Genomic DNA, 25,940 nt, shown 5'->3' with positions numbered 1-25,940 from the left:
ATACTTAGCCAAGTAACACAACTTAATCCTTTAAGTTTACTGACTTGAGCGTCGGAGTGAGTACGTTTGGCACAAAGCCAAGCCCTCAGTTCGTTCATTGTTGCAGGAGAGGCCGAGAGGAACGATTAAGGCAAGAAGGATTCAACTCAAGACATCCTTCTACAAGCCACGGGTGGTAACAATACTTGCTCTGGAATTACACCCGGAACAAGTACTATTAGTCAATGCCACTAATATCAACCTAGAGTAACCTCCTAAATTATTATATAAAACCAACCATTGTATTCCACCTCACCCTCAAACCCCGACTTTTTAGTCACTTTATTTGATTACATTTTGTGAGATACATTTTCCAAAGAATTTCCCTCCTTTATATAGCCATGGAAAAGACGCAAGATCCCCTATTTACTAAATGAATAGGCAACCTCACAAATTTTCCCTCCAAAAAGCATCTTTCTAAATAAAGTAACTAATAACACTTATGTATACATTAACTAAGTAAGGTAACTAATAATCATAATAATTTATTTCATTAACATATTATCTTTTCATTAAAATTAATCTTTTCATCAAATTATATTTTTTTGACTAAACTCTAAACTCTAATCTTTTAATTAAAATATTTTAATAAAAAAATTGTATCAAACTATGATTTATTAAATATTTTACTGATTTTATTATTTGAAAATGATTTAACTCATATACTATGTATGAAACAAAATTAAACCGTTTTAATTACTTTCAAGACAAAAAAAATGAGAAAATTTATAAATTGGAATCATTAACTTTGCGTTATAAAAAAGATATTATTTACAAAAATACATTTTAACATGCTACTCAATTCTTTTAATTAATTTCCAGTTTCAATTTTTTATTTCTCAAAGCAAAATGCAATAATGATGAGAAAAATGAAATGAGATACCACTATCATATATCTAATTTAGTAAAAATAAAATTATAAGCCGTGTATTTAATGCACGGGGTCTAACTTAATTAAGTAATATAAAAATAAAAATTCTATAAATACCGCGCATTTATTACGCGGGATCTAAACTAGTTTTATAATAATAAAATCAATTCTCACGTTATCCATGAATGAATTAATCACATTCATATGTTTTACGCAATTGTAAAAACAAATGAATCATACTCATTTAATTCACCTATATTACATGTGCAACATTATTATTATTACATGTAATATTTTAGGATGTTTTACGCAAGTGGTCAGGGGTTCGATTCCTGACTCTTGCGAATGAAAAAGCCAAACTTGGGAGGGGTCAACCCATTAAATTGCCTTCAGTACCCCGAAGGAGATTGCCCCAGCTGTCGGTAGGGGATACTCCTGGTCAACACCAAAAAAAAATTTTAGGATTTTTTTTCAAAAACTACCTTATATTTATGAATATTTGTAAAAAACTACTTTATATTAGACTACCTTAATTTTCTCATTTTTTGATCAATAATTACCTATGCCGAAAATACCAGTTACAACAAATGAATCATATTTAAGCATGCAGGATGCAGCACACAGGCCAGCCTCCCCAACGCATCCTCATAAATACACAAGACATTGAAAGCTATATATCTTTACATTTTATTTCTGTCATTCACATTTGGTTGTTGAATTTATTCAATGTCTTCTTCTCTAAATTCCACAACTCCATCCTTCCCCTCTTCTGATCCTCTTCCGTTTCGATCTCCAATAATACTATCTAACAACCATAACATAATAACCCATTTCACCACACTTTCGCCTCGACTAACCTAGGTTAGTCGTTCATCAGGTGTACAGTCTCACCCTTAAGCGGCCACAACTACTTGGTATACATAGACGAATGAAGTTTCTTTCAATTTATCCACCATCAATATTAGTATGGCCATGGTAGATTAATTATATTATGGGAACGAACGTGCATGGGATTTTGGTGCGGTTGAATCAGAAAATTGAGTTCGTAATCAATTGATCTCTCTTTATTTGATTGAGCCGTGCCAATATCCCGTGTTTTTAATTTTTTTGGGTTTTATTTTGTGCAAACTTAACGTAAATGTATACAGTTGTTATTAATTAGGTACCGTTTCAGCTATGGAATGGACAATCTAAGCTAAGAGATGCGCTTCTTCTCATTATTCCGGTACATAATTCTATAAACATATGTGCAAGACGATTTTACATTAAAAATACCCCGCAATATTCACTCATTTCATAACGGTAGATTATGTTTAGACGCTTACTAAAGATTCCTTTTTCTTTAAATTAAGCTTGTACACTCTCAGTTCCGATTAATAGTTTATCTACCGAATGTCATTTTTTCCTTAGTAAAATAGGTCATATTAAACTTCATTTTTTCCCTTGTAAAATAAGGCGGAGTAAGCTGAATATTCGAATTATATTGATCGAGTGAATGGAGTAACCTAGTGTCACATATTTTTGTATTCTTATGAATATAAATTATGTTTACTTATTTTTTTCCTTATTAATCAATGTGATTATTTACTGGTCTCATTTGTATTAACGTACATACCATTGTTTAAGCATATGACTATATGTGTATGCTTATCCGATTTAAATTGGTCCTTTCCATGCCCAAATTTTGTTACGAAGTACTCCGTATTACTAACGGACTAAACCGAGTATTTATTTCCCACCTTAGATAAATTTATTTTGTTGAATGAATCGTAAAAGTAAATATAACAATACAATACAATACAAGAGTAGATTTGAAATTGCAATCTAATTAATATTTTTATCCTTTTTTTTTCGAACTCGTGGTATTTTTATCAACTCTTGATTATTAGGCTAAAATACCCGTATTATCTAAGATAAAATTTGAGTTTTATTTGTACATTGTATTATGCATTATTGTACATCAAGACACCAAAGAAAGGTAAATTTTATGCAGGTATTTGAGTTTTGTGTGAGGAAAAGAAAAAGAATTAATTGTGTCATTATTGTAACCTCAAAAAAATGAAAAGGACAAAGGCAAGTAAATGAATCTGGTATTGTCGCTTACGTACTGTATTAGCAAGTGTACCATATGTCAGAAAGAGGAATCGGCAGCATGGTTGGTTAGTTATGAGTTATCAATCTCCAATTTATATCCTTTTCCATGTTTATGTGTTGTTGTAGAGATTTCGAATGCACTGTTTGTCTTAATTTCTTTTTTTTCCTTTTTCGATTGAGCAATCTTGCTTAAGAATTAAGGCCGTTGTGATCGGTTAGAAATTTTTGCACACTCTTTTTAATAAAAAAATTAAATGTATAAAAAATTTTAAAAGGTCAAAAAGATTGCATATAAGTTTAGTTAGATTTATATTGGATATACTGTACTCATACATCTAAGTGTATAGTCTTATTTGTGCATAAACCCATCTTACATAATTATTCTCCGTATCTTTTATTCATTTACATTATTACTTATACTAGTTGGAAAACTCGTACGATGCACGGGGCTCCTATTAGGATTATCTGTAAAAATATATTTTTAAGTTAACAAAAAAGTCCAACTATTTATTGATTAAAAAAAATTCATGGTTGTGTAAGTGATTGATGAATTATTAGTGCTTTTACCGTAAAAAATTGACATACAATAGCAATTCATGGACTATACAACCAGTTGTATATGTTGTACGGTGTAGAATCTGAGCTTTGTGATAAAGTATCCGAGCTTTATGTTCAAGAATATGAGCTTTATTAGAAAGTATTGAACTCATCCATTTAAACATTAAAAACATGAAATTTAAATTAGCTCAGAAAGAATACATATAAGCTCGAATTCTTATACCTTGGTTGTACCATGCTTATGGTACAACTGGATGTATAATCCTATTTGTGCATACAATAGTACTATAACATAAAGTGATTTAGTTATAATATGTACTTTGCTTTTTCATTGTCGCAGGCACAACTGTTTTTAATTCAGTAAAAAATCCTCTCTGTAAACATGGTACAGCTCACCAAAATGAAACCTTAATAACGGAGACAAACCTTTATGACTCTTGTAAATTATTTTAACCTACAACAACTACGTAAAATAACAATTATTGTAATTATATATAGTGTGCTCAAAGAAAATGTTAGATCTCTTAAACATAATTTTACCTTGATTATATATCTACAATTAAGAGTATTTGCTCCTTATATATAAATTTCTCGCAACATCAAATCCAAACTGAATTCCAATAGAATTATTAGTCTCTAAACAACAATAAAAAATATTTGTGATTCTATTGCATAGAATGCACGAGGCAACATCATTTATTAGTTTTATGACATTAATTAAAATCGTTGAGTTACCAAGTTAGTATTTTATGGCAATGGTGAAACGTTGGTTTACGTTACCATGGTCTGGTAATAGAAAACTATTAAATTTAACAAAAAGTCAAACCATGCTGAAAATGAGCGCAAATAAAATTTCGAGAGTTGATTTAGATGAGGAGTGATTAATCATCAGTTCCCCTCACAAAAACGCAACAAAAATGTTGGCATTTGGTATTGACTATATCAGTTGTATAACATTCACATATATAACTGGATTGTAGAGTTATTATTCTTATAATCTCACGCGTCATCGGTTTTTTACAGAAATAGTCTTTGACTATTTACAATTAAGACTACTTGTCCTTAAAAGTTTCATGTAAAATATATAATATGACACATAATTTGATAAATTTTTGAAAACTTCTTTGTAAATAATGTCCTTCATTTGGCCTTGATACAAAATTGGTCTCTATCAAGATTAGAAGCTTAATCCCTTGGATGACGTTTGTTCTTGACGCTTCTACGTAAAGGTGGTCATTACTAAAAACTGGTTTCAGCACATAAATTCCAACATGATTAAGTGATTGTCCCTGACTCTTATTTTTTGTCTAGCGTGGCATAGCCTCAATGTATATTGTCTCCGCTAAAGAACGAAAGGAATCTTTGCATCCGAGGAAGTCATTCTTATGCTCGGTTCAGTACATTTGCTAACTTTGGAACCCGTAATTATCTTCCTTTCTATTTCGAATTTTCCAAGGCGATTGATAATAAGACTGTTCCGGGTGTAATTCCGAAGCAGTTATTTGTTACCACTCGTGGCTTGTAGAATGACGTCCTTGATTGAACCCTTCTTTCGGCCTCTCCTGAAACAATGAACAAACTGAGGGCTCGGCTTTGGCCGAGCGTACTCACTCCGACGCTCAAGTCAGTGAACTTAAAGAGATAAGTTATGTGTTACTTGGCGAAGTATATGTTGTAGAGAGATAAGGAAGATATTACCAGATTATGAGGTGTTTAGGTTAAATTGTCGATCCTTTCCTCAATGAGAGTTGAGGAGTATTTATAAACTTTCACCTTTTGTCACGTAGTGGCCAAGTGGCCAAGTGGCTAGTAGGTGGAAAGACTGATGTACCCTCGGCCGAGGGACCCATGGCAGGCCGGCGGGCCCTGTTGACTCGCCGCCGAGGGGTCTTGGATATGAGTACGCGGATATGTGCACCGGCTGACTAGTTGTCCCAGCCGAGGCACAAGAGACAGGCCGACAGGCTGCGTCGGTTAGGCTGTCTAAGTCGTTGACTTGCTGTGGATATCTTTGACCTTGCTCAGTATGTTGACTCGGTCAGCGGGTGCAGAATATGCCCCATCAATTTGCCTCCAGCGTAGTCTATGCCGTGGTATGGACCTTCGATGAGTGTTGAGCGTATTCTGCGCAAGTAAAAATTTTCTGCCCCGGCTTCTTCTACCTCGGCTTGGTTCTGCTTAGGCCGTACCGTATCATATCCCCCCTCCACATGGATGTGTAATAGTCATCAGATGTGGAAAAGAAAGTGGCGCTGGCTAAGACCGAGGTTGTGAGTGCCGTGTGCTTTTGATTGCCCCCAGCCGGTGCTGCCAAGCTTGGTTGAATCAGCGGGCCGTTGGGCAAGTAGATACCAAGGAGCGTGTTTGAAGAAGATACGTCGATTGGCATTCTGTCAAGGAGCGTGTTGAAGAAGCTTTGTAACTGTTTGTCGATTGACATTCCATGGCTGCATGCTTGACATGTGTCTCGTTGTTGATTGGTTGACGCTTCATGGGCTTTGCCCTGATTGGTCGGATTGAGTGGGCTTTGCCCTATAAATAGGAGAGTTAACCCCTGAATTTGGCCTTCCAAATTCATTTTCTCAAAAAATTTCTTCTTTCTAGCCCTCTTTGACGAAACTTCTCTCTAGCTTTCAGAATCGTTACTTCGGCGTAGCACTTTTTCTTCAAGGTAAACAAACAAATTTTCCAACTTTTTATTGTTAAGTTTTTGTTGTGAACATGTCTTCTCGCGCCGGACCTAGTAACCTGCATAGGGGGGGATCCCCACACGTTTTTGACGAAGAAGAGGCACTAGCCGCCATCCCGCTGAGGTCCGGGGGCCCTAGGTCTCCTTCTCCTGAAGTTGATCCAAAAGCTCTGGAGGATTGGGAGGATGATGATGATGTTGATGATGACGGTGATGATGTTGGAAGGACTCGTCCTAATGAGGAGAGGCCGTACATCATGGATCACGGCGACGCTGTAAGGTCCGCCCGACCGACCGTGCTTGGAGCCACAAGTTTGCCGTTGTTCGGTCCTGACCTTTTCGAACGTCACTTTTCCTTCGGCAGGGAGTATAGTATTGTTATTCCTGGGGAAGGTCAGGCGGTCTGTTGCCCTCCTCCGGGCTGCATCGGCGTATACATCAGACACCTGGAGTATGGGCTCCGGTTTCCTCTGAATGAACACGTTATGGTCATAATTAAAGCTATGAACGTCGCCGTGGCCCAATTGCACCCGTTGGCCATTAGGACTATAGTCGGCTTTGTGTGGCTCTGCCTTTTCAAGGGGGAGGTCCCGACGGTGAACTTATTCCGCCGGCTTCATCACCTTCGGCCGTCAGCCCCTGGTCGCGTTGGGTGGTACAGCGTGCAGACGGAGCCGGGTTACGTCTCCGTTGATAAGCTTTCTTCCTGCAAGGACTGGAAAGATCGGTGGGTGTACGTTGAGGTTCCGGAGGATTATCCACTGCCCCGGTCCTTCCAGCACCAAGTCAATTTGCGGTGCGAGAGTAAGGCGGAGCATGATAAATGGGTCACTCGGAGTAAGATTAATATGGACGCCAGCAAGGTCCCTCTTAATGAGAATGAGAAGCTGGCGATGAGGCTGTTTGAGGCGGAGAAGAATGGGGTGCCGAAGAGATGGATTCCCCCGACGCAGATCATTCTTCAGGATGAGCTGCTCTGCCATGTCGGCCTCATACCGGCCCTCGAACGGGGTGAGTGGGGTCGGTGTGAGGCCCATTCTGCTTTTAATGTTTCTGTTTCTTGAACTTTGATTTATTTCTTCTACTTAACCCTTGCTTCGTTCCCTTTGCAGACCATTTTGGCCCGGATCTGTCTGAAGATATCCTCCGGAGAATGGGGCTTGCCAAGGACAAGACAGTTGTTGATATGCATCCTAAGGCCCGGGCTCGTGATCGCAGACCGGCGCCGAATGATCTCATGGATCAGCAGCTGAAGGGCTTAAATGTGGAGGCGGCCCAGGCGAAGGTTGCTGGTAACATGCCGCGCCGAACGCGGAAAACAAAGTCTTCGGCGGCGACGGCGTCGACATCGCCCACCTCCCATCCCTTCAGTCCAGAAAGAGACAGTGGAGGTCGTTGATATTACCGCCGAGGAGGTGGTCACCTTGGCAGTGGAATCTCCTCTCTTCCGCAAGAGGAAAGAGCCTACCACTGCCGCTGATGCTTCTGCTTCTACTGCTGCCGGCAAGGAAATGCGTCCTCCGACCAAGAAGGCCAAGCATGGTACAGATCTATCATGTGGCTTAGACTTAGCCGGTTCATTAGGCGTTCCTGATGACAGGCTCTCTGGTATGTCCATGTATGTTGACACTGATGCTTTGATTGAATTTTTTGTAGATCAATCGCTGCCGTCTAGCGGACACAATATTGAACGGCGTCCTGAGAAGCGATCTGCGCAGGCAGGTGGTAATAATGACACCATCGTCACCTCCTTCCCTCAGCCTACCCCCGTCCATATTAGGTCGGAGGGCCTAAGTTTGGCCAGGATGCTGTCGAAGTGGGCTGATACGGCCGGTGCTCTTATTGTGGAGCAAGAGAAGGCCATTGTTTGAAGCCGCCCACGCTCGAGCGGCTCAGGCTTGAACTCGACGCTGCGAACAAGGAAGCTGAGAGGGCTAAGGCTGAGGCCGAAGAGGCAGTCCGTGCTGAGAGAAAACTTAGGGAGGACGCTGAAAAGGAAGTCCTCGCTGAGAGAGCCAAGGCCGAGGCCGCGCGGCCGAAGTGCTAAGTTCTTTGAGGGGCGTGACCACCTTCGAAAAGTCGCCGACTTTCATGCTAAGCGAGGGGACGAATGGACGGGCATGTTTCGAGCCCGGGGAAGGTGGTTCGGAATAAGGATGCTATCATCGCCCAAAGGGAGGAGGACATTGAGACGCTCCAAACCGTTATCCTCCCTAACATGTGCGCCCAATACCGGGACCTGGCCGAGGAAGCCGCCAGGGAAGTGATTGGGGAGCTCTTTCCTCTTGATGGCTCCTTTCCGTGGCCAAAATTTGACGAGCTGCTTGATGACAAGCTTGAAGCTAAGGAGAAGGCCGCGGAGGAGAAGGCCAAGGAGGAGGCAAGGGTGAAGAAGGAGGAAGAGGAGGCCGCGGAGAAGGCGGCCCTTGCTGAGAAGGCTAAGGCGGCCAAGGAGGAAGCTGAGAGGATGAAGGCAGCTGAGGCTGCTGAGGCTGAGGCTGCCAAGAATGCTTCTGGGTCGTCTACAAAAGATGATACTGCTAACGTCGCCGATGGCGGGCAGCAGCAGGCATAGGGAGACGGGCGGTCGTCACTAGGCTCACCCGGCATCTCGGATAGCTTCAGCTGTTCGGGGGCCAATTATTAAGCCTTTCCTCCCTGCCATCTTTTGGAGCTTCAAATGATATATCTGTAACCTTTTGCTCTTCTTTTCCTTGTTTTTTGTAAAATTTTGGTAGGTTGTGTTTTGGCTTATCCCTATGGGGACGGCCGTCGTCTGTATTCTCCTTACTTGTAATCATTTTTTAATAAAGCTTGTTTATTGGCCCTCGGCTTGGCCGGGGTTTTGATCACAATCCTTCACTTGTCTTCTTGCGTTATTAATTGAGCGCTTTTTCGTTTTTACCTTCGGCCTGGCCGAGGCAGTTAGAATGCGTATCTCAACTGTGTTTAACGTCTTTTTCTTAAACATGTTAGCATGTTAGTCGCTTCCTCTTTCACTCTCGGTCTGGCCGAGGCGTCCGATTTGCGATTCCCAACCGCCGCTGTGAACATGTTAGCGTATCGACCGTTGTGTCCCCTGTCAGGCCTTCGGTTGGCCGAGGCGGCTAGAGGTTACGGCTCGACAGCGTTCGTATCTGTAGACATATTGATCGCTTCCTCTGCCAGGCCTTCGGTTGGCCGAGGCGGCTAGAATTGCGTCTCAACTGTACTTATACGTTCCTAAGGCATGTTGGTCGCTTTCGCGAGTATCAACTGCGCTGATAGTGACTGCCGTGGCGTCTACTTCTTGGGGTGACTGCCCGGCTGTGGCCGTGGCGTCTACCTCGATATGACTACGGAGGGGATAAACACTTTGATGGAAACTTGGATGATTCTTCATTAGATATAAACACGCGTTGGGGTGCCAACAATTGTTTTGGACACCTCCGCCGCTATACAAAGTATTTCCTGAGATTGTCAGTGTTCCAATGGCTCATCAAAGGCACACCCTCCATGTCTGTCAGCCGGTATGTACACGGCCTCATTTCTTCAACCACTTTGTAAGGACCCTCCCAGTTGGCCGTCAATTTACCATGAATGTTTCCTTTGTTGGTGGCGGCCGACTTTCTTAGGACTAGATCCCCTACTTTTAAGTCCCTTTTGTGGACTCTTCGGTTGTAGGCTCTTCTCATTCGGTTTTGGTATACTGCCAAGTTGAGGCGTGTCAGTATCTCGGCTTTCTTCGACCAAGTCTAGGGAGGTTCTTAAACCTTCCTCATTTTCAACCGGGTTAAAGGTGGCCGTTCGAATGTCGGCACCGTTGCTTCAATTGCGGATCGCCGGACCCGTAGACTAAGTGGAATGGACTGTACCCCGTTGCTTCTTTCTCCGTGGTTCGCAGGGACCACAGGACGCCGGGTAGTTCATCGGCCCATCTTCCCTTTAGGTCTTCAACTGTCTTCTTCAAACCGTTGAGGATTGTTTTATTGGCTGCCTCCGCCTGTCCGTTGCTCTGTGGGTGGCAGACGGAGGAGTATGCAAATTTGATACCAAGTTCTTCCAACCAGTTCATTATTGTGTCACTCCAAAACTCTCGGCCGTGGTCAAATACCATGACTTGGGGTAACCCAAAACGAGTTATGACATTTTCCCAGATTACCTTTCTTACGGCCGCCGTCGTCTTAGTTGGCACTGCGACAGCTTCAACCCATTTGGTGAAGTAGTCAACAGCGACAATCAGGTACTTTCTTCCTCCGGATGCCGTTGGAAATGGCCCTAGTAGATCCATCCCCCACTGTGCAAAAGGAAGGGGACTAAGCACCGGCTGCAGGTCTCGGGAAGGTGCATGTATCACCGGAGCATGCATTTGACAGTTGTTGCATTTTTTGGTTTTGGTTCTGGAATCCTCAAGCATGGTGGGCCAGAAGTATCCGGCTCGGAGAGCTTTGTGGGCTAGTGTTCTTGCCCCCATGTGATGACCACAGATGCCTTCGTGAATTTCTGTCAGTATTAGCTCCGCGTCGGCTGGGCCGACACATTTCAAGAGTGGCCTTGTCACGGACCTCCTGTATAATTCTCCTTCAAACACCAAGTACCTTGCTGCGATCCTCTTTATCTTCTGTGAGAGACTGCGGTCCTCCGGTAATTCATTCATCAGTTTGTACTTCATTATCGGAGTCATCCACGTCGTCTCGGCCTCTATGTCGTCCACCATGCCGACGGTCTCAGTAATGCTTTTGGCATTCCTGATGTCCACCAGCACGGTTCGACTGACATTCTTGATGGTTGAACTGGCAAGCTTTGAGAGAGCGTCGGCTCGGTTGTTCTCAGACCTGGGAATGCATTGTATCTGGAAAGATTTCAATTTTTAAGTGTCGGCTTTTACCCTTTCCAGGTATCTTACCATCCCGTCGTCTCGAGTCTCGTACTCTCCTCTGATTTGATTAGCCACTAAAAGTGAATCTGTTTTCAAAATGATGTGCTCCGCCCCAGCGGCTCTAGCTAGCTCGACCCCAGTTATCACCGCCTCGTATTCGAATTCGTTGTTTGAGGCCGAGAAGGTAAATTTCAAGGCGTACTCAAACTCGTCCCCGTTTGGGCTGATGATAAGTATGCCGGCTCCTGAGCTGTTCGCCGTGGAGGACCCGTCGGTGTATACTTCCCATACTCCGGGGTTTTGCTCTTCTTGATATGTGCACTCGGCCAAGAAATCTGAAAGTGTCTGTCCCTTTATCGAGGGCCTCGGCTTGTATTGAATGCCGAAGCCGGATAGCTCTACTGCCCATTTGATGAGCCTGCCGGATTGCTCAAATTTTTCCAATGCTTTCTCCAATGGTTGGTCGGTTAAGACCGTCACGGGATGTGCGTCGAAGTAAGGCTTCGCTTTCCTTGCGGCAACGACGACGACAAAGGCCGCTTTTTCAATCGGTGGGTAATTTCTTTCGGCGGGCAACAATGTATGGTGACAAAGTAGATTGGGTGTTCTTTGTTTGTCTTCTTCTCTCGATGATCACGACCGACCGTGGCCGAGGTAATCGCTATGTATAGATATAGAGTCTCCCCAAAGATCGGCCGACAGGGTTGGGAGAGTTTGAAGATGAGCTTTCGGTTGCTTGAAAGTCGCGCTCTGTTCCTCCCCCCCACCAAATCCTTATTTCCCTTCAACACTTTGAAGAATGGGGTGCTCTTGTCGGTGACCGAGAGATAAAACGGGCCGAGCCGCCATTCTCCCGCCAACATCATAACCTCTTTTCGATTCCTCGGCTCCGGCAGTTCGGGATTGCTTGGACTTTCTCTGGATTGGCATCAATTCCCCGGCGCCGACAAGCACGCCGAGGAACTTACCTGACCGGACACCGAAGTTGCATTTCATTGGGTTAAGTTTCATCTTGTATTTCCTTAGTGAACAAAATGTCTCGTGTAAATCGGCTAAGTGCTCGCTATCAGACTTGCTTTTTACAATAGCATCGTCAACGTAAGCCTCAATGTTTCGCCCTTTTTTATTTTGGAACACTTTGTCCACCAGTCTTGTGTAAGTCGCGCTGGCGTTCTTCAAACCGAACGGCATCATTTTATACATGTATGTGCCGTTACCGGTGATGAATGCGCATTTAGGCATGTCTTCTTCGGCCATGAATACCGATGATACCCTCGAGAAGGCGTCCAAAGAAGCTCGGATAGTGTAGCTCGCCGTGGCGTCGATTAGACTATCTATTCGAGGCAAGGGATAGCAATCTTTGGGGCACGCTTTATTAAGATTGGTAAAATCTACACACATCCTCCACGCCCCCGATGATTTCTTCACCATTACAACATTAGCTAACCACTCAGGATAAGTACAAGGCATGATAAAGCCCGCCGCTAGTAATTTATCTACCTCGGCTTTGATGGCTTCATCTTTCTCGGCTGAGGAGTTCCTCATCTTCTGCTTGACAGGGCGAGCGGTGGAGAGTACGTTCAGCTTGTGAACAATTACCTCCCGGCTCACGCCTGGCATCTCGGCTGCTGAGTAAGCGAAGACGTCTTTGTTCTTCCTCGCAGTCTAGGAGAGCGGCTCGAATTTTGGCTCCAGGTTGACACCGATTCTTCGGTGCGCCCGGGTCAATTTCCACTTCTTCGGTCTCGGCTCCTTCGACCATGCCGACGGTTGCATCCATGAGGTCGCCCTCCTGTTGTAAGGATGGGCTCTTCCCCTTCTCTGACTTCTTCGCCACTTTGAGGGATTGCATGTTGCACCCTCTGGCAGATATCTGGACGTTGACCACTTCGTCTTTCTCATCCTTTGAGACGAGCTTTTGCGCTTCCCCCCGGTCCGAGACATACATCAGTGTCAGGGCCCGGATGGACATTACTTCATCGGCCTCGCTCAGAGTAACTCGGCCTATGAGAACGTTGTAGGCGGACGAGCCGTCAATGACCACGAACTCAGACAAGACGTTCTTAGCCGCATTCCCCTCGCCGAACATCACCGCGACTGATTGACCCTGGGGTACCAGGCCGGCCCGGAAAAATCGTACAACGGATTGGTGCGGGGGCTCAAGTCCTCAACCTTCGACCGAGGTTGAGAAAGCACTCCCGAACATGATGTTCGTGTAGGCGCCCGTGTCAATCAGGCACCTCTTGACCATGTGGTTGGATATGTCCAAGTGGACTACTAGTGGGTCGCTGTGCGGGGCGATGACTCCTTCGTAGTCCTTCTTCCCAATAGTTATGTCGGGGATGTTGGAAGCGGGGGTCGCTGTTTTGGGCACAAAGTTGATGGCCTGATATAGTTCGTTCAGGTGCCGTTTGTGCCCATGAGCAGACCCACCGTTCTCGTTGCCCCCGATGACAACATGGATTACTCATATCCGTTCAAAGACGGACTTTTTATTTGAGCCGCCGGTATCCTTCTTTTGGCCTCCGGCAACATACTTGCTGAGGCTCCCCTTCCGGATCAGCTCTTCAATGGCATTCTTCAGATGCCGGCAGTTGTCAGTTAAGTGACCGGTGTGGTCGTGGTACTCACAGTACTGGCTCGTGTCACCGTCCCCCCTCGCCTTGGGAGGCCTTTCCCACTTCTGACCCTCGTTCTTGCTCAGGGAGAAGACCTTGGCAGCAGATACGACCAAGGGGGTGTGGCCATTGAACCGCTTTTGGTAGTACGGTCCTGAACTCCCCCCGGCGCCCGCCGAGTTCTGTTTCCTGGCCGATTTGTCAGACCGTGACCTATTATTGTCACGGCGTCCTTCATCCGGGTTGTCCTCCCGGCGGTTCTTTCTCTCTGAGTGCCCGGCCTCGCTGGGGCCTACCCAGGTTTTGTGGTAGTCCTCCACCTTTATGGCTTGGTCGGCCATCTTCCTGGCGGAGTCTAGGTTCAGGCCGCCGCACTTGATGAGCTCATTTTTTAAGTCTCCTCTCGGGAGGCCTTTCATCGCTGCGAAGGCCGCCAGTTCATTGCTCACTCACGAATCTGCTGAACCTTGGCGTCGAACCTCTTCACATAACTCCGAGAGACTCGCCTCCCTCCCGTCGATAGTCGGGAGGTCCGATGTCTCGACGGCCCTCCTCTTGTTGCAAGAATATCGGGCCAAAAATGTGTCCCTTAGGTCGGCATAACAAAGATACCGACCCATCGGGTAGCCCCTTGTACCAACTTTGTGCCATCCCATGCAGAGTCGTTGGGAAGACTCGGCACCAAACCTCATCAGGTTGCTCCCATACCGACATGTAAGACTCGAAAGCCTCGGCGTGGTCGGTTGGGTCGCCTTCTCCTTTGTATGATATGGGTGGCAACTTTAGCTTAGTCGGCACCGGGACCTCTAGGACATAGGCATCGAGGGGCTGTCTGACCACGTGTCTAATGACACGCGGCGATCGGTGTGGGGTAATATCCGTATAAGACCCTTTAAATATAGGACTATAACGTAAATTTAACATGTGAAATATGGTCATAAACGAAATACAATATAGAAACGACAAAGATAAAGAATCAACCTCGGGTCCTTTGTAGTGCGGCGTAAAGAACAGAAATCAACAGAGATTCCCTCCTAATTGTTGCACCCAAGACCGTCTGAGACTATGCCCTTGTGCTAGAAATGCTCTCTAATTGACTTGCAATATTGAGAGAGCTATTGTGAGGTTTTCAGATGTGAGATCTAGGTTTCAGAGAGAAAACGATCTCCAAAACCCTAATTTTTATCAAAAATCAATTCCGTTTCAAAGGAGAGGAAACCTCTCCTTTTGATGGCCTCGGTCCGCGGGTCACTTAGAGGAGGGAGTGGGCTTTCCACTTTCTCCTCATTTAACTCGTGATCCGACTGATCCGACCCGTCTCGCTAAAATGTATATGACGCGGTTTATATTATAAATCGTCATCGGTTATCGGCTATTAAAACATCAACTAATAACATGGGTTAGTTGAAGTATTAATACATGTCCGACAAAGACGATATTGTATAATTTATTCAATATAAATTAATTAAATATAATCGTTTATATTTAATTTACGAATTAACTGTTTAATTCGCCTTAGCCCATTTTATTTAATCCGTATTAAATATAATATCTCAACATCACATTTTGACTAATTACTAGTCAAATAACTCGGACTAACTGGTTAGTCAAATTTGGCATCAACATGACTGTATTTTCATACTGTCACATCTCTCAAACGTATCCTATAGGTGTGACTTTTAGGGACCAGTTGATCACCGCCATCTGTATGACAATAACGTCAAACTTATCTAGCAAGCCAACCGTTATTGATAAACGTGGATCAACTGATAATAATACCAAAAGTATGCCCTTTGATCCTTTTAGAGATTTATAAGTCCTTGCACTAACTGTTAAGGACACCAACCCCAACAAGCTCCCACTTTTCCGTACAAGTGTATGTGCAATGACGTTATCCGCACTAACTGGAGGACACAAGCTCCAACAAACTCCCACTTGTCCGTACAAGTGTATGTGCGATAACCGATTCTCATATTCATTTAAAAATTTCTCCCACTCAATGTAAAACAATTTGCAGATCCGGATCCGCAAAGGTCGTATTTTACAATCGATCTGTATCAAGAGTGGTTTCCCCGACTAGAGAGTAACTTAACTGATAAAACGAATCCGTATCCGAGCATGGCCATGCATTTCGATTCTGACTCCTCGAGTGGGCCCCGAGAAATATCGAGTACCTGATAAAGGCTGAATATTTCCTTCAACTCGACTCCTTCCGATCTAAGCACAGCATGAAATGACCCAGAAAAAAATCTACTTGGCCCCCTGTTACGGATGACCGTGAGAAAGAAACCAAAGTCACCCAAAATCTGTCGTAGTCTCAAGAGACAGTCGATAGTCAAAAGAATCGACTCTTAGGATCACCATGGAGGTCCTATCCACGACCGGGCAGCGAATGTTATAAAACATTTAGGACTCCACGTCGATGTCACAATGGTGTCCTACGAGATATCCGTATAACTCGCCTCGTGATTGGTCACCAACCGGTTGACTTATGGCTCGTTGAACCCACCATCAACCAACGTCACAAAATAATTGCCAGAGTTATCAGCTCATGTGGGCAATTAAGGACTAAAAATATAATGTTTGTTCAGTTCACTTTGTGGTGTTCAAAATTGTCGTACAATTCCACATGAAAAACAAAATATATAAATATCAAAACGATGATGTTGTATAGAGTACAAAAGAGAATGAATCTAATCCATAAAAGAGTACTACAACTTAGGAACACGTTTAATTCCCATGGAATTAACGTGCCCTTCATGCTTATCTTTTCGTAATGGTTTAGTGAGAGGATCTCGCTATGTTTTCATCTCGTAGCAATCTTTTCTATCACTACTTCCTTTTGCTCCACGTAATCTCGGATTAGATGAGCTTTCCGTTGTACATGTCTAGACTTGTTGCTAGACTTTGGCTCCTTAGCTTGGAAGATGGCACCACTATTGTCGCAATAGATGGTGATCGGGTCATTCGAACTAGGCACTATCGATAGTCCATGTAAGAATTGACGCATCCATATCGCTTCCTTTGTAGCTTCGCACGCGGCATAGTACTCGGACTCGGTCGTAGAATCTCTTAACAGTTTGTTTGGAACTCTTCCACTGATCTGCAGCGCCATTAAGAGTAAAAACGAATCCAGACCGAGATTTCGAGTCATCTCGATCCGTTTGGAAGCTAGCATCTCACGAATCCGGTTGCGCATAGCTTTTGTTCGCCTCCATAAGTCAATGCCCAATCTTTAGTCCTCCGTAGGTACTTAAGAATGTTCTTGACAGCCAGCCAATGTGATTCACCCGGATGCTTTGTTGGAATCGACTTGTCATACTCAATGCATATGCCACGTCCGGACGTGTGCATATCATGGCATACATGATTGATCCTATAGCCGAAGCATAAGGAATCTGTGTCATGCGCTCTTTCTCTTCTGGTGTCTCTGGTGCCTGAGACTTGCTCAAATGCACCCCTGGAGCCATAGGAAGAAACCCCTTCTTGGAATTAGTCATGCTGAATCTCTCTAGGACTTTGTCTATGTAAGACTCCTGACTGAGAGATAACATCCGACGTGATCTATCTCGATAGATACGGATGCCCAAAATTCTTTGTGCCTCACCCAGATCTTTCATCTGGAAATGGTTTTTCAACCATACTTTCACCGAAGTTAAGAGAGGTATGTCATTCCCAATCAGGAGTATGTCGTCAACATACAATATTAGGAAGACAATCTTGCTCCCACTCGACTTGATATATAGACATGGTTCCTCGACCGATCGAGTAAATCCATTTTCTTTTATCACTTGGTCGAAGCGATGATTCCAACTCCTTGATGCTTGCTTAAGTCCATAAATGGAACGCTTAAGCTTGCACACTTTCTTAGGGTGTTCTGGATCGATGAAACCTTCGGGTTGTACCATGTACAACTCTTCCTCCAAAAAACCGTTTAAGAAGGCGGTTTTCACATCCATTTGCCAAATTTCATAGTCATGATAAGCGGCAATCGCTAAGATAATCCGAATGGAACGCAGCATGACTACAGGTGCAAAAATCTCATCGTAGTGCAAACCTGACACTTGGGTGAAACCTTTAGCAACTAGTCGTGCTTTGTAGATATCTTGTTGACCTTCCACAGAATGCTTTATCTTGTAAAGCCATTTGCATTGAAGGGGACGAACCTTAGCAGGTAAGTCAACAAGATCCCACACGTTGTTCTCATACATGGAGTCCATCTCGGATTGCATGGCCTCAAGCCATAGCCTTGAGTCAGAACTAGTCATGGCACCTTTATAGGTTGCGGGTTCACTACTCGTTAAGAGTAGAATGTCATCTATGTCATGTTCCTCGACCATACCAATGTATCTGTCCGGAGAAATAGAGACTCTACCCGACCTCCTAGGTTCCTCAGGAATGTTTATCACAGCCGGGATTGAAGGAATAGATTCCTCCAATGATTGCTCGGTACTTGGTTCTGGAATCTCCGACAGTTCGAAGGTTCTATCACTCTTTGCATTCTCGAGAAATTCCTTCTCTAAGAATGTCGCACTAGCCGCAACAAAAACACGTTGTTCGGTTGGCGAATAGAAGTAATGACCAAATGTTCCTTTAGGATAACCTATAAAGTATGTCTTGACCGATCGCGGGCCGAGCTTATCCTCGTGTCTCCACTTGACATAAGCCTCGCAGCCCCAAACCCGTGTAAAGGACAAGTTAGGGACCGTTCCCTTCCATAGTTCATATGGAGTCTTGTCAACAGACTTTAGACGGACTTCGGTTAAGTATTAGAGCAGGTGACGAAGAGCATAACCCCACAATGAGTCGAGCAACACGGCGTGACTCATCATGGATCGAACCATATCAAGTAGTGTTCGATTTCTCCGTTCGGACACACCATTAAATTGAGGTGTTCCAGGTGGAGTTAACTGTAGGGCAATCCCACAATCCTTTAGGTGTTGATCAAACTCGTGAGAAAGATACTCGCCACCACGATCCGAACGTAGTGTTTTAATCTTTCTACCCAGAGGGTTACTGTACCTGTTCGGTATTCTCCGAATTTCTCAAAGGATTCACTTTTGTGCTTCATTAAGTAGACATAGCCATATCTACTTAAATCGTCCGTGAAAGTGATGAAATACCTATAGCCTTCTCGTGCGGTGATTGACATAGGTCCACATACATCCGTGTGTATGGGTCCTAATAGGTCGCAGCCGCGCATTCCAACACCTTTGAAGGAAATCCGAGTCATCTTACCGATGAGACATGATTCACACGTGCCAAATGATTGAAAATCAAAGGCCGAGATAGCTCCATTCTTTATGAGCTGTTTAACGCGTTTCTCATTAATGTGTCCCATACGGCAGTGCCATAGATACGTTTGATCTTTGTCACCAACCTTTAACTTTTTATTCATTACGTGTAATATTTCGGTTGTCTGATCTAAAACATAAATTCCGTTCATGGAGACTTCCTTGCCATAAATCATATCGTGTAATGAGAAAATTCAAGTATTATTCTCTATTACAAATGAAAATCCAAGTTTGTCAAGTGCAGAAACTGAAATAATGTTTTTGGAAAGACTGGGTACATAATAGCAGTTATGCAAAGATAACTCAAATCCGCTAGGAAGCTGGATCACATATGTTCCCCTCGAGACGGCAGCCACTCGTGCTCCATTCCCGACACGCAGGTCCACCTCACCCTTTACGAGGGGTTCGATGTTTCGGAGCCCCTACACATGATTACACAGATGAGAACCACAACCAGTATCAAGTACCCAAGTTCCGTAACTTGCGTGGTTAATCTCAATCATATGAATAAAAGTAGAAGAGGAAGAAAACATACCAACAGGTTTAACACGACCTGCCTTTATGTCCTCATGGTATACGGGACATGTACGCCTCCAATGCCCAGTCTTGTGGCAATGGTGACATTCCATGTTACCATCCTTGCTCTTTGTCGCGCCTGATGAGTTGCTCGACTCACCAGGACCACTCTTACCTGAACCCGACTTCTTAAACTTCGCTTTACCTACTGCTAGGTTTGCCTGAGCTTTGCCCTTACCCTTGCCTTTGTTTGACACAACGAGAACATCCTGTTTCATGCTCCCACTGAACTTCATGTCCTTCTCGGTCTGTACGAGAAGGGAGTGCAGTTCATGGGGAGTTTTCTTCAAATCATTCATATAGTAATTCGCTCTAAAGAGCGCAAAACCATCGTGGAGTGAATGAAGCATGCGGTCGATCACAATGTTCTCGCTGATCTTACAATTAAAGGTCTCCAGCTTCTCGACATTCTCAATCATGCTGAGAATGTGTGGGCTAACTGGTTGGCCCTTCTGGAGTCTCGCATCAAAGAAGCGAGTGGTATGCTCATAGGTCACGATTCTCGGTGCTTTCGAGAATTACTTGGTGAGCGTGGTGAAAATCTTGTTTGCACCATGGGCTATGAAGCGTTTCTGCAAATTGGGTTCCATTGCAAAAATGAGCACGTTTTTAATCGCACCCGCTTCCATACAGAAATCATTAAACTTGGTGATTTCAGCAGCTCTAGCCGTGGGACCTGGGTTTGCCGGGATGGGCTCTAATAGATATTTGAGCTTCCGTCGCCAGCGGCAGATTCCGTAATGCCGCCTCCCGGTCCGCGAAGTTTGATCCATCATTCTTCACCGAGTAGACCGATTCATCCGATTCATGAAGATCCGAAGCCGGGACTCACGGTCCAATGTGGCACTTGGCATTGGGTTATCGAGAACCACCATTTGTTTTTAGCAGTTTAAAAGTTCGTGTTCTACACTGAAAAAGAAAGAAAAACAAAAACGAAATAAGCAACTCATCGAGGTGATTTAAGTCTATTTAATTTATATTAACGTGTAGACTCAAGCACTTGCATAATTGATCTCCCTCAAGAACAATACAAGTGATCCCAAGACTCAACTTCTGTAAATTGATAAGCCAACTATTTAGCTAATTCTTCCGTAAGAACTCTTGGTCGATAGATTTCCGTAAATCCTATCTATAGTCCACCATAATCACAGGATCGTACGAGTGACCATAGTGTTGAGATAAAATAGGTCAATCGGTTCCAACTTACCCGACGTAGAAGGGGTCATATTATGCCTACCGACGAAGAAGGGACTCATTGGAGTTTGACCTATAAAGACCGTTCTCAATTTTTGTTTATACGAGGAAGATCCCATCAACTAAATTATAATTCATATTAAGTGAACGAATAACTAGCGTCTGCGTGAATGAATTAATTTGGGTGATGGCTTAAAAATCGTGTGACATGAGAATGTCAAAGAAAACTAACTCGTGACCTCTATATGTGTCAGTTTTCATGCAATAAATAGGTGGTTTGGTTTTTAGGCGGAATATGATGCATATTATCGTTGCGAAAAATAAATAAAAGAATGCAATACGTAAATAAAATTCCTAGTGTGGCCTATCCTAATAAAAAGAACATAAAACAACTTTGGAATCCACCGTTGGACCCGAGAAGCTTGTCTTGATGTTCCATCTTGATCCATGTAGCGGGAGTGAGCATCCGGTCTCCATCTTTGGTCTTCTCAAAAATTACAAATAAAATTACAAAATATAAACCTATTTACATTCTAATTAAAAACTGTAATTACAAGTGAAAAATCCAAAACGGAGATACAAGATCTCAAAATACAACCAAGACCGTGTTCCATCATTACGGTAACACGTTCTACTAAGGCCACACTAAGTTACAACCGTTTGTAAAATAAATAAATACGTAATATAAAGCATTCACGGCATTCAAATCAACGATAAAAAAATGCATCAACTAAAAACAAATTCATTCGTGACATAATTCCGTAATTATGTTAAATTTATCCAAACCACCTTTTAATGATTAAAATTCATGTGATAAAACCGCTTCTATCAATTTAATTTTAATCAAATACAATCCGTTACTTTAAATACGCTTTAAAATAACTTAATGGTACGTGTGTGAACCGTTTCACAATCATAGCGAGTGTACAATATCCGTATAATGTACATTTTATGGCCAAAAGAGAATTTTTAGACAAAAAGAGTAAAATTCAAAGCTGCCAAAACAAAATCCCTCGATCCAGGGACAAAAGTGCTCGATCGAGGAACTAAAGGGCTCGATCGATCAATCGCTAGTCGATCGAGAGGTATGCTAATCAGAAGTATTCGATCGGCGAACCGGTGGTCGATCGAGGACTTATATCAAGACATCTTGCTCGATCGAGTACGAGGACTTCTCGATCGAGCGTGTGAAGGTTTTTAAAAGTGGTCGATCGAGTACAAAGAAGGACTCGATCGAGAAACAACAAGACAGAAAAAGCTCTCGATCGAGTAGAAATCCACTCGATCGAGACCAAACAAGTTCTGAAAACCAAAACCCTCGTGAAAACAGATTTTACGATACAAAACCAATTTCAATTTGATCTAAAACACATAAAATCAAATCAACAATTGACAAAACTTGACATGTTGCTATAATCTCCGTATAAAATAACAACATGTAAAAGAACAAATCGAAAAACAAACCAAAACAGCCGTGTAAAACATGTGACGGCACAGTTTTCTAGACAAAAACAATCGTTTCAAAATCGTTTTATGAAAAATCACAAAGAAAATTTACGTGGCCTCGCTCTAATACCACTTGTGGGGTAATATCCGTATAAGACCCTTTAAATATAGGACTATAACGTAAATTTAACATGTGAAATATGGTCATAAACGAAATACAATATAGAAACGACAAAGATAAAGAATCAACCTCGGGTCCTTTGTAGTGCGGCGTAAAGAACAGAAATCAACAGAGATTCCCTCCTAATTGTTGCACCTAAGACCGTCTGAGACTATGCCCTTGTGCTAGAAATGCTCTCTAATTGACTTGCAATATTGAGAGAGCTATTGTGAGGTTTTCAGATGTGAGATCTAGGTTTCAGAGAGAAAACGATCTCCAAAACCCTAATTTTTATCAAAAATCAATTCCGTTTCAAAGGAGAGGAAACCTCTCCTTTTGATGGCCTCGGTCCGCGGGTCACTTAGAGGAGGGAGTGGGCTTTCCACTTTCTCCTCATTTAACTCGTGATCCGACTGATCCGACCCGTCTCGCTAAAATGTATATGACGCGGTTTATATTATAAATCGTCATCGGTTATCGGCTATTAAAACATCAACTAATAACACGGGTTAGTTGAAGTATTAATACATGTCCGACAAAGACGATATTGTATAATTTATTCAATATACATTAATTAAATATAATCGTTTATATTTAATTTACGAATTAACTGTTTAATTCGCCTTAGCCCATTTTATTTAATCCGTATTAAATATAATATCTCAACATCACATTTTGACTAATTACTAGTCAAATAACTCGGACTAACGGTTAGTCAAATTTGGCATCAACATGATTTGTATTTTCATACTTGTCACATCTCTCAAACGTATCCTATAGGTGTGACTTTTAGGGACCAGTTGATCACCGCCATCTGTATGACAATAACGTCAAACTTATCTAGCAAGCCAACCGTTATTGATAAATGTGGATCAACTGATAATAATACCAAAAGTATGCCCTTTGATCCTTTTAGAGATTTATAAGTCCTTGCACTAACTGTTAAGGACACCAACCCCAACAATCGGCTCCTCACATCCTTAGTCCGGCTCCTCTCCCCGTGGCGGGAAGGACTTCTTCTCCGACTCTGGTGAGTCGGGCTTCTTCTCCGACTCTGGTGAGTCGGATTTCTTCTCCGACTCTGGTGAGTCGGACTTCTTTCACTCCTCTGGGGCAGGCCTCGTCGGTGCTGCGGCGACACTGTCCTCCCGCGGGTGCGGGAAGGACTCAGGTCTACCACTAGCACTTTGGGCTCCCCCGGCGTCTTGACAGAGTCAACTTCCTCCAATGCTTCGTTCAAGTTTCTCGGAGTCACATTTTGGGCCCTGGTCTCCTGTGCGGGTGCCGCCGCTCTTGTCGTTGTGACAGTGTGAGTCAGCGTGCCACCCATTAGGTCTAGGAGTAGCTTCAGTTTAGCAGCATCAACCACATGTCTCATGATGGTGACTTGGTCGGCGGGCAGCGGCGTGTCTGGTATTATTGGCATCCCGTACGCCGGTTGAATTACTCGGCCGGTGGAGGGCTGCACAACCCTGCATGTGGACGGTATCATCTTCGCGAGACTTCGGTTTCGTCGACCACAATTGCTTCCGGCTGTTTTGACATCTTCTTAGCTTGTTGGGTGGGTTTTGTTTTTGTGTTTTTTTTTTTGTAAGGGATTTGACTAGCTTCTAGTATCTGTTTTCCCACAGACGGCGCCAATTATTTCGGGTGTAATTCCGAAGCAGTTATTTGTTACCACTCGTGGCTTGTAGAATGACGTCCTTGATTGAACCCTTCTTTCGGACTCTCCTGAAACAATGAACAAACTGAGGGCTCGGCTTTGGCCGAGCGTACTCACTCCGACGCTCAAGTCAGTGAACTTAAAGAGATAAGTTATGTGTTACTTGGCGAAGTATATGTTGTAGAGAGATAAGGAAGATATTACCAGATTATGAGGTGTTTAGGTTAAATTGTCGATCCTTTCCTCAATGAGAGTTGAGGAGTATTTATAGACTTTCACCTTTTGTCACGTAGTGGCCAAGTGGCCAAGTGGCTAGCAGGTGGAAAGACTGATGTACCCTCGGCCGAGGGACCCATGGTAGGCCGGCGGGCCCTGTTGACTCGCCGCCGAGGGGTCTTGGATATGAGTACGCGGATATGTGCCCCGGCTGGCTAGTTGTCCCAAACCGAGGCACGGAGACAGCCGACAGTGCTCGTCGGTTAGCTAGTCAGTTTGTCTAAGTCGTTGACTTGCTGTGGATATCTTTGACCTTGCTCAGTATGTTGACTCGGTCAGCGGGTGCAGAATATGCCCCATCAAAGACAATGTCTCTTTAGATAGACCTCTTACGGAGTTGATGTTCCTCAACAACATAACCGACATACCACACTTGGTAGAACATACCATTATGAGTTATGTTAAAAATTCATCATGTATATTCCCTTTCCTTCTTAATAAACATCTTTCCCATTGCTTCTCAAGGGTCAAACGTCGTTTATAACATTGACCATTAATACGTCAAAAATCATGGTCAAACTAATTCATTGACGACTCTGCAAAAGCAATACACAGGATCATTGCGAAGAGTATGCCGTACATTTAGTGTGAAATTCCTAAAAGATAATGAATTTTGCTCCCAAAGTCTAACGGGACTAAAATACTCTACAAAGTCTCGAATAATAGGAAAAAAAACGACTCCTAACAGTAAGGATGTCATACGAGCGAGGGAACAGGACGAATATAGGCTTTCTCATACCCATATTAATTAGAAAAATTACATGCCTTTAGTTGTCACAAGCAAAAATTTTCAAAATCATACATCAACTTGTGTAGATCGTAAAATAGTTCATTCCATATAAATGTTATATTCTCGCTTATTCTATAGGTTTCAAATATTTCTGATATTTTATTTACCCAGGTCTAGCTAACACCCATGGTTGACGTGATTTAAAATTCAGTTTGAGTCTGAAACTTTATTTATATTCGCTGCATCTAAGACAAAAGAGATATAATTGGACAATTGTGATAGATTTTCCTCTTGATCAAATTTATTTTTTCTTATTGTAGATTTAACAATTTTCTTATATGGCACGCTATTTATTTTGAACAATTGCTTATTTATTCTATTTCTCATGATTATGATATATACGTATTTTGTGTTACAATGTCTCATTGCTAATATTTATTCTGAACCAATAGCTATATTTATTTTATTAATCAAGTTTATAAAATTAAAAATGTAACATGAGATTAACTCCTAACAATAGGTTCAAAAGTAGGTAAACATGGGCAAAAAAAAATATCAAAAAGAAATTAATTTGATTATGGAGGTCAAGAGATCATGAAATTAAAAATCTCATATTTAGGCTCTGTTTCGAAAAAAATAAGCTTAAATTTATCTGATCAAAATTTCATTTATCTTTTTTGTTGTAAGTATTTGGTGGATAAATTATTTATCAAAATAAGCGAAGCATGCGCGAAATAAGCTACCTGCTTTTTTTTTTTTAATAGTTCAATTTATAATATTAAATATGGAGTACTTACTATGTCTTTTTATGCCATATTTTCAAAAAAGCTATCTTTCGGTTAGTTAAAAAAGCATTTTTTATTTAATGGTTAAG

This window comes from Silene latifolia, chromosome 2, assembly GCF_048544455.1.
Source record: "Silene latifolia isolate original U9 population chromosome 2, ASM4854445v1, whole genome shotgun sequence".
NCBI classification, from domain to species: domain Eukaryota; kingdom Viridiplantae; phylum Streptophyta; class Magnoliopsida; order Caryophyllales; family Caryophyllaceae; genus Silene; species Silene latifolia.
The sequence above is the reverse complement of the archived record's forward strand: the minus strand, read 5'-3'. Positions refer to the sequence as shown.